Here is a 12,157-nt window from a genome sequence, read left to right on the forward strand (position 1 = left end):
TCAACATCAGGCTAGAACAGGCAGCATCCAGCAGGAGAAGCCAGGGCTGGACAGGATGCTGGACAGACTCCAGCTGTTCTATCAATCCCTATACTTTGGCAACCAACAATCAAAGGTGTCCTGCAGGTGTTTAAATCTCAAAGGAGAACCCTGGGGTTCTCTGGAGGTGACCTGGGGATATAATCTAAGCACTGTCTCAAAACAGTTTAAAATCAACTGGAAGTATCACAACAGCTCACTTTCCCACAACATACCCCTCCACACCTGTGCTTGGAAAAGGAGTAGAATGAGGACAAATAGGTAATAGCACACTACAGATAAAACCATTTTCTCTCATTTCTTAGTTCCCTCTGTCTTCACAGCCTCAAAGTCCTCCAAGAAAGTTGGCCATCCTCCTACCCAGACAGTGCTGCTCCAGCCCTCCAGCATGAGTGCTGCTCCAGTCCTGAGATCTCCTGAAGCTTTTGTTTCTGTGATTATCAAAGGATGAGCAGTGGGAAGTCAGAAGATAGGAGTCACAGGTTGAAAACTTTGGCAAAGCTCTCAATCTTTGCTTGAATAATTGCTCAGCAGGAATGCATACCATGGTCTCAGCTCAGATTCCTCTAACCATCCCAATTTTAAAAACTCTATTAATCCCAGTGACAGCTGGGTATCACACCTATCTAATCTAAACTTCCAAGACATTTCCATTGTGCTCTTCTCTGTAGTATTCTGAGTGTTTTAGAGAATTAGATGTCTACTACATAATCTAATTAATATTGATCTTTGGTTCTCTTCTTGCTCAACATGGGCAGGAGGAAATAGCACATAATTCATCTAGTTTAACTACTATTATTTAAGTTATTACAGTGGGGAAGCAATGACAGGGAGGACTCTTGCATTTTAGCCAGAGCATTGATAATTTTGATTCTTCCAGTCTCTTGAAGGAGTGAGTTCCAGAGAGAACTCTCCTCTTGTGATGTTGAACAACATGGAGAATACTGCACTAGCATACCCAGATTTGTTCAAGTTGCTTTTCAGCAGCAGATCTGTAGCATAGATGCATGTTAATGTTTGCACTGATGCTGCATATGTGTTTGCATACCCAAAATGGAACTGCATCCAATTTAAGACCTGCCTTGCATCTGTGCACAGGTTTGTATCAGAGTTTGCATAATGCATTACACTGATATGAATTCCTATTGTGCAAATGTGGCCATATGGCTTTTGAGAAATAAGTCATCTTGCAAATAATCTGGAATGAGTCTGTTGGGACTGATGAAGGTCAGGTCAGAATCTGAAGGCATCACAATGATTTATTTGTACACTTTCCCTTTCTTTGCAGGTCAGCTTCTGCCTCTTTAACCAGCCTGAATTTTACATTTTTCTCTCCAGAACTGAGGTTACTTCTCAGTTGACTGGATTGAATCTCTCCACTCTGGAAGTCAGCAACGTTCTGAACCAAGTCAGCATATGGCAGGCATGGATTGAGTCTCCTACAATCCCCAGATGAAAAATATTGTTCTGTCACTCTTGACGAATGGAAAACCAATAGCAATGAAAAGTCCATGATGATTCCACAGCTAAAAACCCTCCCAAAACCCCTAGGTTAAGGCAACATTTTGGGATCATGTGCAGTCTACTTACAGAAGCTCTATGGCCACCTGATCTGATCATTTGGCATGGGTGGCACAATGTGCCAGACAGTGATGCTGGGAGGGACAAAAGCCTTTGTAGTCCTTGCTTTTCTTCTAAAACCCTCTTGTGTTATATCCACCCACTACGTGTCACCTTCACACTGGAGGTACTTAGACCCAGCCTGCAGCTGTAGCAGGCGAGCAGCTACACTCGGGTGTCAAACCAAGAAGAGAAAAGCTGCTTGTGTAATTTCACAGGCCAAGTCTATAGAGAAGGAAGCGAAAGTGCTTCTCCAGCCTTCAGAGTTAATTTTAGGATGGCTTGGGTGGTCACTGTGGCCTGGATGGCAAGATGCATCTTTGTTTTCATGAAAGAGGCCTGGCAACCAGCAGCAGCAGTATTTGCTAAGCAAGATCATGCAATGTGCATGATACCAAAAGTATGGGCTTTGCTCATAGTTCATATGGAAAGGAAATGTACTCCCTACTGGCAGTGCTAGCAGTGAATCTAAGATGAACTCAATGTGGTGTATTTGGAAAATTACCAATCACCTGTTTTTTTCCTTTCAGTCCAGGAGAGAAAAAGTAACAGCCCAACACAGGAAAGTGCTGAGCAGGTTTTACATCTGACATGTCCAACACTCTACAGCAAGTTCCCATCACCATCTCTGGTACATACAGGTTCAATTCGTCACAAATGTATAAAGCAACATGAATGTATCTCGTTTTCCATGGCACCTGTCTTATTGTTAGTGCAAGAAATCTTATAGCTGCCAATAATCATGGAGAAAGTCAATGGGTTACACAGTGATCATTTACTGGAGCAGAAAATGAGTCAGTACCTGAAAGATAAAACCTTACTGTTTAATATGCATGTATTTGAAGGATATAAAAATCTTAGGAGTGAATTTTATTTGGGGCACTTTATGTGGGCTTGCATACTGTACTGGAAATACAATTACTATGCAAATGTACACAGTAACCTTGGGATGAATTTGAGGTATAGGTGGTGGCATCATTCTTGGTTTGAGATCATGAAAATTATTTTGACCCACTAATCCAATGTTACTGTGAGAAGCTAGAGTTGATGTCACCTTTTAACTTGGAGAGAGTTTTTCAAACAACATGCAATAAAATGTATTTTCTGGATTTATTTTTTTTCAGCACAGTCACATGTATAAATTCAAGGCATTGGATATGATTAAGTAGTTCTGATCTCTGTAACCATTATCCGACATCTGCTCAGCCCTGTGTTAACCACTTAGACAGTTCTCTTTTGTTCATCCTACCTCATACGTGTCACTTTTGAGATGAAGAACTGAAGAGATAATTGGATGAAACCAGTGGAGAGTGGGACTGAGTGCCTCCTCACCACAGACTGTGATATAGCTGCCAATTCAAAGGAGTAGGCAAGTTTCCTCAGCATCACCCTCCTGCTCTTGTTTTCTAAGAGGTCCTTTTCCTCTGCGCTGTTAATCTCTCTGACCAGCAATGCAGGCCTGCTTCCAAAGCCTTTTGTGTTAGCACTCGTTCTAGTGGGTCTAATTTTCCTCTGGTTAAACCCAATTAACTCCAGAATAACTCCATTAACTTCACCAAACAAGTGACTATTAAGTGTATGGAAGAGAGAATTCAGTGTATAGCACTGCTTTCCCCAGAACACCCTTGCACGTGAGGAGAGAGCAGGAACCTTGTTGTTCATCATTGCCTATTGATGTGGAGTGTCTGGAGGTTTGTTTTAGTCTCATCTTTGTGACAAGTGCGTCAAAGAGAAGAGTAATGGGGTTTTCTCATGTTTTGGAAAGTTGTTTCATTTTTCAATTTTGTTACGTTGTCATCATGACCTTTCTGCCCAGAAAAAGATATATAGTACTAGGATAAATTGTTCTGCTCTTTTTCTCCTAAAAGTCAATTAGTTTGTTTCATCATAATGCCTCAGAAGTCTCTGTCAGTCACATAAGCTCTTTCTAAAGTAACAACTGCAGCAGGAAAACACATATCCAAACACTGCCCAAATGCAGTCATACAACCACAAGACTGCATATTATTCTTTTATCTTGTTTCCAGAGAATAAAGAAAGGAAAGACAACACTTATGGTGAGAAAACACTGGAGTTTTTCAAAAGTTAGTTTGCCACTGATAATAATCCAGTGTGTGCACTGCTCGCACTTTGAATAAAGCTTAAAAATATCTCAAACTTCTTACCCTTAATATATGAAAAGTCAAGTGTGTTATAATTGGTAGTCAAGTGACTACTTAGAGGAGCTCAAAGCATCAGAGAAATTATGTCAGACTGTAAAAAAGGATTGTGTACATTTGCACCCAATTCAAGCCACTCGTGGTAGTACAGAAGTGTTAAAAATTGCATAAAATTAGCATTTGTCAATCATATATTCAACAGGAATTTCATACTGGGAGAAGGTTAATTTTTTTAAATGCTATGTTGGGGAAGTATTGACCAGTAAATTAACATTCCCATACTCCAGAAGTGTTTTTTCTTAAATACATACCCAAATTTATGCAACAAATCTTTTAATGTGACATTTGAATGCAGACGGTGTGTAGTTTATGTTTCTGCCACAGAATGGAGTAGGCCAACTCATTTAATTGTTTCCAGTCTTTATTGCTTCATGGTGTTCATATGGGTAATTCCATTAATTCACACCAGCTCTCGAGAAGTGCATCAATATCTTGAGCAAGCTGAAATTTTCCTGCACACACACACATGTACCTACTTGGGATTAGCCTTTTAAAAGCTTTTTCACTCTATTTGTCCTGGTGCTTGACATAACCACCTGTCACTGCCTTCATATTTATATAGCATCTCTCAGTCAGGGGTTTCAAGCAGTATGTGTATCAATACAAGAAAATGTGCAATATTCCTCTGAAATATTTATAATCCTTTTCTTGTGGAGGTGGAAAATATGACACACAAAGGGTGAGAAACCTGTGGGGCATGCACAGCTCGAAGACCCAGAGTCCTGGCTCCCAGCCTCGTAACCTCAAGGCTCTTTTTTTCCTTTGGGGCATTTCAGAAAGAAAGCCCATGACTCCCAGAGATGTTCCCGAAGGACTGTCCCACAGCACTCCTGAGATCTGGTACAATGAGAAACCCAACAAAACACTGGCATCTGCAGGAGAATACCCCAATGTACTGGTGGACAGACAGGGTAAGAGAGGAGGAGAGGCTGGTGCCACTGGCATGCTCAGGGCAGAAAGGCTCTGAAGGGCAGGATTTGGGAGCCAGCACCCACCAGGCAGCCCTCCACCACTGCCCCACTCTTTGATGCTTGGATCCATGTGGAATCCAGGCTGGCTATACCAGCAGGGAATGCTACACTGGAGCAGCCAGACCTTTGCTGGCGTCTTGCAGGAGGCCTTTGCAACCCACCCCTCCTGTGTGGGGCTGTGAATTGTCCGGCCGTATCACTGACTGACTGACTAGTGTCTGTAGCTATGTGTTCTCTCTGCAGCCTGGCTGCTCCATGGGCCTGCTGCCCCCACAATGGCTCTTGTGCTGTAAGGGGAACCAGGAGTCAGGAGGGAGGTGCATAGCATTGTCTCTACTCAGGGGGAAATTCAGATGTAGACACTTAGGGCCCCCCTAACCTTTTGGTTCCCTCGAAGATTAAGTGTATGCATTTGACCAATATCAGTTAAAGTGTGCAGCAGGTACACATTAGGTAGCTGGTAAGTATGTTTTCAAGTAGTCTTAGGCTTTGTGAGTTTTCCAGATCCACAGAAATGTAAAGAAGTCTAAAAATACCGAAGTAAGATATGCAACATTTTTGAACTCCCAGCTCCTTACTTTTTTTAAATATTTGATCTCATGGGAAGTATTTTTAACTCTTGATGCTCTGTCTCAGCTGCCTCCTCTTTTCTATGTTTTTGCCTTCTCTCACAAGCTCTTGGTTATAAAATGCTCCAAAAGTGGGTGCTTGCTTTCTCGAATAAGTTCTCTGCATATTTGTGTTTCCTTAGAAGTTGAATTTGAGGTCACCAACAAAATCTTGGCAGAGTTTAAGATGTTTTACGTGTTAATGTTAAATAATCTAAACTTACTACAAGATACAAGGTTTACTATTAAAATTTAGGGGATTATTTAGCAAAAGTGAAGCCACTCAGTGCTTTTATTGGCATAATTCTAGTATTCTATAATTCTTCATGGAATTCTAATATTCTAAAATTTTCTCAATATAATTCTAGAACTTCCAAAAAAATCAGATTTTCTCATCAAAGATCTATTTTCACAGGGAACCTAAAGTCCAGTTACAGAGTTATAAAGATGTATTATAGCAACAGTATCCATGGAGCTTTGACTTTTTCATCCAAAGTAGGCAGTTTTGGATTTTTTCCCCTCTAGGTTACACAGTAAATGTAAAACTTCCTTAAAAACAATGAAAATAAGAGGCTGTCCATCAACCAGAGTCATATAGAGGTATAGATTTTATCATTCACCTCTAAATTTTTTACTAAGGAATCACTCATAGATACTCTGAAATCACTGCTGTACGATTTGGCTGCTGACATCCAGAATGGACAGGCATCACTGGTGATGACACTGAATATTGTCTCTACCCCTGCTGTTCTCACCTGCAACCACATAATCTCACAGTGGAGCATCAGCCTCACAGCCAACCCTTCCACTGCCTCCATCTCTCAAAGCCCAGGTGTCTGCAAACAGGGTCAGCAGTGGTGGTGGTTGGGATCAGTCAGGACAGGCAGGCAGTGATGGCCTGAGCTGAGCCACAGAGTGGATGCCTGCATAAACAGCTACTAGTAATAGCCTTTGAACAGGCTGCTCCTGGGCAATTCAATTAACATCTATATAGGAAGAAGGAGGATGCCTGGCTATGGCCTTGGAAGTGGTTTGTGTGATGCCAGCGGCACTCCTGCCATAAGTGGGGAACCATGGCTGATGTCAGTCTGCACCAAAATAGGTCAAGGCAGGATTGCTTTGTGCTCCACAGACAAGACCTGCAACGAGTGAATTATTTACTAGTGATGCACAACCTCTGAATATTCTTGCCCTATTTAGGAGCACACAAATGAAATATTTTTTATGAGAGTTTTGTCCTCATCTTGTACATCAAATACATGCCAGACAGTTTGGGCAATACGTTCGTACCTCACCTATGAATCAATTTGTGTTTATTGCTGTTCTGTTTGGTTGGTTTTTGTTTGGGTTTTTTTGGCTTTTTTTTAATTATTATTTTTATTTTTACTACTTCCCATATTTTTAATTGGTAAGAAATATGATGCAATGTAAAACATTAAAATTAAATCAGAGAGAGTATATCAAGAAGTATTTCTCCCCTGAATGTTGAAGGACATTTTGTAGGTAAGGTGCAACAGAACAACTTGTAGCTTGTCTTCTTGAGGAGTTTGGTAGAGATGAGGACCAGAAGGCATCACTCTTACTAAGGCTTGACAGCAACTTTAGTCTGCCATGGTCTTTTGGGATGTATATTACCATTATTGCATCTTTTTTGTATAAGAGAAAGAAGTGGGTTCAGTGCCCTTGGGACAAATTCAGAAAAAGTGCATAGTAGAGGGCTGGATTTCTTTGGACATTTTCAGTTAGATCCTTTTCTGTCTTTGGGAGTTCAGCTTATTAAAACACATGCAAATGTGGGGGAAAATGCCCATTAGAAGGGCTCCACATGGCTGAAGTGCAGCTGGTGTGGAGCAGACTGCTATGCCTGCAAAGGTGAGTTTGAAGACCAGGGACCAGACCAGAGATGCTTGGAGCTAATGAAACTCATAAATGCCTATGTCCACTTCCAGATATAAACTTTGGATTTGGTACCAGGTATTGCACCTTTTGAAATCCTTAACTTCTTGCTACTGTCAAGTCATTTTGTAGGCATGACTGGACACCAAGAGAAATCATGTGGCCCCAAGGTGCACGTGGTGCTTGGATTTGCAGTGTCTGCATTTGGTCACACTGCAATCCATGGGCTAGCCTTGATTACATTGGTTTTAAAGGACAGCAACAGCAAGGAAGGAAAAAATGCACATTCAGGAAACAGAAAAACAGAACTAAAATACTACCTGTGTGTCTGTCTGTGTTTATATGCATATGTGTGTGAGCAATCTGGTTGAGTGAAAGGTGTCCCTGCCCATAACAGGGGGATTGGAACTGGATGATCCTTAATGTCCCTTCCAACCCAATTCATTCTAGGATTCTGTGGTTCTATGATTCTATGATTCTATATGTGTGTGCATGTGCTCACTGGGATCACCTGCTCCACCTGGCTGCCGGCCATACCTGGGGAGCCACAGCAGCCTCTCCTCTGTCAGTCTGCTGCCTGCAGCAGCTCTTAATGTTGCTCACTGCCTTCCCCTTGTGCACAAACACAGCCTGCATATATTTTCCTCCATTTAGTACTGCACCAGCCTTTCTGCTGGCAGGAGGGTGGGAGCCATAATCTCTTCCAAGGCTGATGCAGTTGGTGTGGAGTGGATAGGCTGTCAAAAGTGCCAGCATCCTTCCCTGCAGGACCAAACATGTCATCCCTGAGGTTTTCCATCTGGCAGGGAAGCAGCAGTCCTGAGGTTACTCCAGAGCTCTGCTCCCCTGTCTTGAATTACTTCATAAAATGAGCTTTCCAATCAGAGATTATGTTTTCCCACTATGTTAAGCTTACTGTTGCATTTAAAGATGATTTAAAAGCATTTAGCTCAGTGATGGGCATCATCCTGTGTCTGATGCAACAGATTCATAGTATATTTGTCAAAAATGAATGAGTGTTATGCTAATAAAATGTTATTAGAACAACTGTTTGCAAAGGTTTGAGTCTCTTATATGCTTATCATAGTACAGTTAATTAGGTTTTTTTAGATTATGAAAGCATTCATATGTTCATTTAAAAACAAAAAGGCAAGTAAAAAAAGGAAATTAAAATAATGATTTAAAATTCTAATTAATCATAGGGACCTGTTTTCCACTGAATGGCTCAGATGCTGGCATGGGGGGTTTTTATATTAGATGTGAAATGGTTATAACATAATTTATACCTTTTAAAGAATTTAATTTCTTATAATTATCACAAAAAAGGTTTTAAAAAATTGAAAATTTTCACAGAAAATTGGAAGTTTGTAATGAAAAATCGCTCAGACCGTAAGTCCATTATCTGACTTCAGCACTTGCTCTATAAAATTTGAAACTTAACAGATACAAAATGCAAAACAGTTCAATTCAAAACAAGCTTTTGAGTCACGCACAGCACATGATACTGTTCTATGGCCCCCTCATTAGACACAGGCAAGAAGTGACAAATATTTTGTGCCTCCACTACAGACTCTGAGAGAGATGCACCTTGCTTAACCTGAAGTAAGCAAACTTCTAGACATCTCAACCTGAGCTGGTCACCTTCAAAACCTGTTTAAGAGAAGTAGGCACTTCTAGAGGACAATTTATCTTAAAGATCTGTCTTAGAGGAAGCCCTCTGGAAATAATGGTGTCTGTCAGCAGACTGTAAAATGATCCAATAGTGAATAACTCAGATCCAGACATTTAATTTCTCAGAAAATCTAAGCTTGAGTAGATGAGTTCCATACTCAGTGAGAACAAACACAGAGGCTAATGTGACAAAGTGACAAAAGTAATGCTGGGCATGTGTGTGCTTGAGAAGAAGCCAGAAGAGCACTGCATGAAACCACATATTTTGGGCATCTAAAATCACCAGTTATCTCAAGGGCAAGAAAAGAACTTTCCTCGGATGTATGAAGTGTACCTAGTTTGAAGAGATCATCCGTATTCTTGGTTTATAGACTTAATCTTTACATGATGTAACTTGACTGAAATAGGCCAGCAATACACTAGCAATCTTCCTGATATATTTCATATGGGAACTAAAATATTATGCTTATGGTCAACATCAAAAAGTGTCTGCATATATGTATACTCATGTATACACATTTTAACCTGAAACTTAATTCAAATTTACTACTGCATATCACACAATCTAAAGGAAATTAATGAAAGATGTATAGGTATGCATACATACACAGCTGATTTTTTTTTGCTGTGGTACAGCTCTTCCAGTCATTCCAGTTAGTCATAACTCTAATAATGTTATTTCATTTTTCTTAACCACAGGTGCATGTGGTATGTTCCTCTTGGTTGGTTTTCTGTTTGTTTTTGTTGGTTGGGGCTTTTGTTGTTTGGGTTGGTTTTGGTTGGGTTTTTTTTCTTTTACATGTATAATGCGCTTTGTAGCATCAGCTGATCTAATGCACCTATACGTATCTCTGAACCACAGCTGGAAAATCCCACAGACAGAATATTGTTGTTGCCATAATATATTCATGAGCTGTGTCCATGTTTTCACTTCCAGCAGTGCACAGGGGATGGTAGTGATGTCCCAACAGTGGACTCAAACTTGAGTAGATGGCTGTGATCCATTCTAATCTCCTCCTGAATTTCTTTGGGTAAAGAATTTGGTTTTGGGTGAAATTCCCTTGGGTGAAACATTGAGTAGGAATGAGTGGCAGAATTCTCACTGACTTCAGATGAAGCAAGATTTCACCCCTAGAATAACTGTTACTATTGTGCCAGACCTCAGGTTTTCAAGGAAACCATATGCCCTAGAACCAGAGCCTGAAATCAGGGCTCTGTCTTTCCCACACAACCAAAAGGAAAAAAACAGCTTACACCACCTGAAAATCTGATCTCTTTATGTCCTGTCAGTTTTGGCAAATGCCAGTGAATCGTCAACCGATGCCAGTTTTAAGTTAATAGTTTAGAGAGTGTTTAGTCTTTCATATTAAACTAACTAGGAAGAGACTCCATTTCAGTACTGCTAACAGGTAACATTTTTCTGACTTAAATCTAGTGAAGTTAGTTATTACACCCAATATGATGCTTTATGGGCAAAGTGGAAACCACATATATAAAGACAGGAATTTATTGTTAGTATAATTGAAACCTTAGCAGTCTAATCCAAGAGTCATTATTACTCCAGATGCAACTATTACAAAAAAAGCAAGACTATGTCTATGCAGAAAAAGTTTCAGTTGTAGTAATAATAATAATACAGCTAAAACTGTGACATGCAAACTCCTTAGTTTCTACCCCTTCTCCTGGTGTAATGCTTCCTCTGCCCCAGCTCCTCTGGGTCTGAGTGCTGCTGCTTTTGCACAGGTGTTGGAGTCAGCAGGGTTATGAGTAGTTGTTGGCATCCATAGTCCTTCACCAGCAGGGATTTGATGTTCGTATTGATGGTTTCCTCTTCCTCACTCTAGGATCTATTTAGGTTCATTTTTGAATGTTAGCTAACAAGCTCTTACACCTTTGCTCTTTCTTAATTGGTCTGAGCTCCACATGAGATCCAACTTTGCTAAATACAGAGACATACATAAACTAGAGACTATTTCTTTGTTTTACTTGCTTCCCCTAAAACCAGTTTTGTCCAGCTTCAGGTCTGCATTTCTTTATCTGACACTGGTGAGTTGTTTATAGCTCTAGGATCTCCAGAGACAAACCTATCTCCTATCGCCCAGTGCTGGTACTCCCCACACCGCACCCCCACCTGCACATCCCAGAGCCATCACTGTCTCACCAGGAGGGTATTTCTCCTACTGCATCACTACTGTCCAGTCACAAAACTACAGCAGCACCATACAGCAATAAGCAAAATAAATCAAAATAGCCACAGGCACCCGGTCAGAAGGAAAACTGCAGTTACAGCCAAAGAAAGTTTAAGTGAAGCTGTGGGCAGGTCAGGCAGAGCAAGCTGGACAGGCTTCAGCACTGAGGCTTAGCAAAACCAACACAAAACCCATGGCCAGATAGTGACCACAGCAATCCTGTGTTGCAGGTCTGTGTGGGCATGCAGTTTGAGTTGAAGCAGGTTGCTAGCTCACTATACTGAATGAAGTACATGAAAATGAAATTTATGAAAGAAATTAATTTCTAGCACATCTTGGAAAGAAAATTTTTTAGCATTATAGAAGCAAGGAGAAAGTTCTTCAGTGTCCTCATAAATCTCAATAGAGGTGGGATGTTCATATCAAATTTATGGAAAGGTGTTGAGGATAGTTGTTGGAAGGCTTTCATTTCCATAAGGATAGGAGTTAAGACTGAAATATCCCCTCTAATATTTGTTCACTAATCTTCCAAAGTTTTCATGCAGAAAATTTCTTCAAAGTATCTTTTTGCTTGATGGACCATAGCTATATTTATTTCTGTATGCTAGATACTGTAGATACAGATGATTTTAAAAAGACAAACTCTGTATTTGTGTGGCTTTTCTTTTCTCAGGCTTCTTTTGCTTGCACCTTCAGACTTCTCCCTGAAGAACTACTTTGTTATTTATGCTGCTCCATTCACCAAGAATAAATCTGTATTTTTACACTGATCTAAAACTGACTGAGCTCATAAAATACTTCACACTGATTTGTGTTTGTGGCAGAGGCAGTTCTCCATGCTTTTTAATGTATGTCTAACAGAGGCCTTTTACATGATTAAAAATCTTATTTAAGGAGTGGGGACACAGAGTCCATTTCTTTTGCTGCTGACGATGCTCACCTCG

Source organism: Pipra filicauda, unplaced genomic scaffold, assembly GCF_003945595.2.
Source record: "Pipra filicauda isolate LSUMZ 115617 unplaced genomic scaffold, ASM394559v2 scaffold12_size5214236_pilon, whole genome shotgun sequence".
Taxonomy (NCBI): Eukaryota; Metazoa; Chordata; class Aves; order Passeriformes; family Pipridae; genus Pipra; species Pipra filicauda.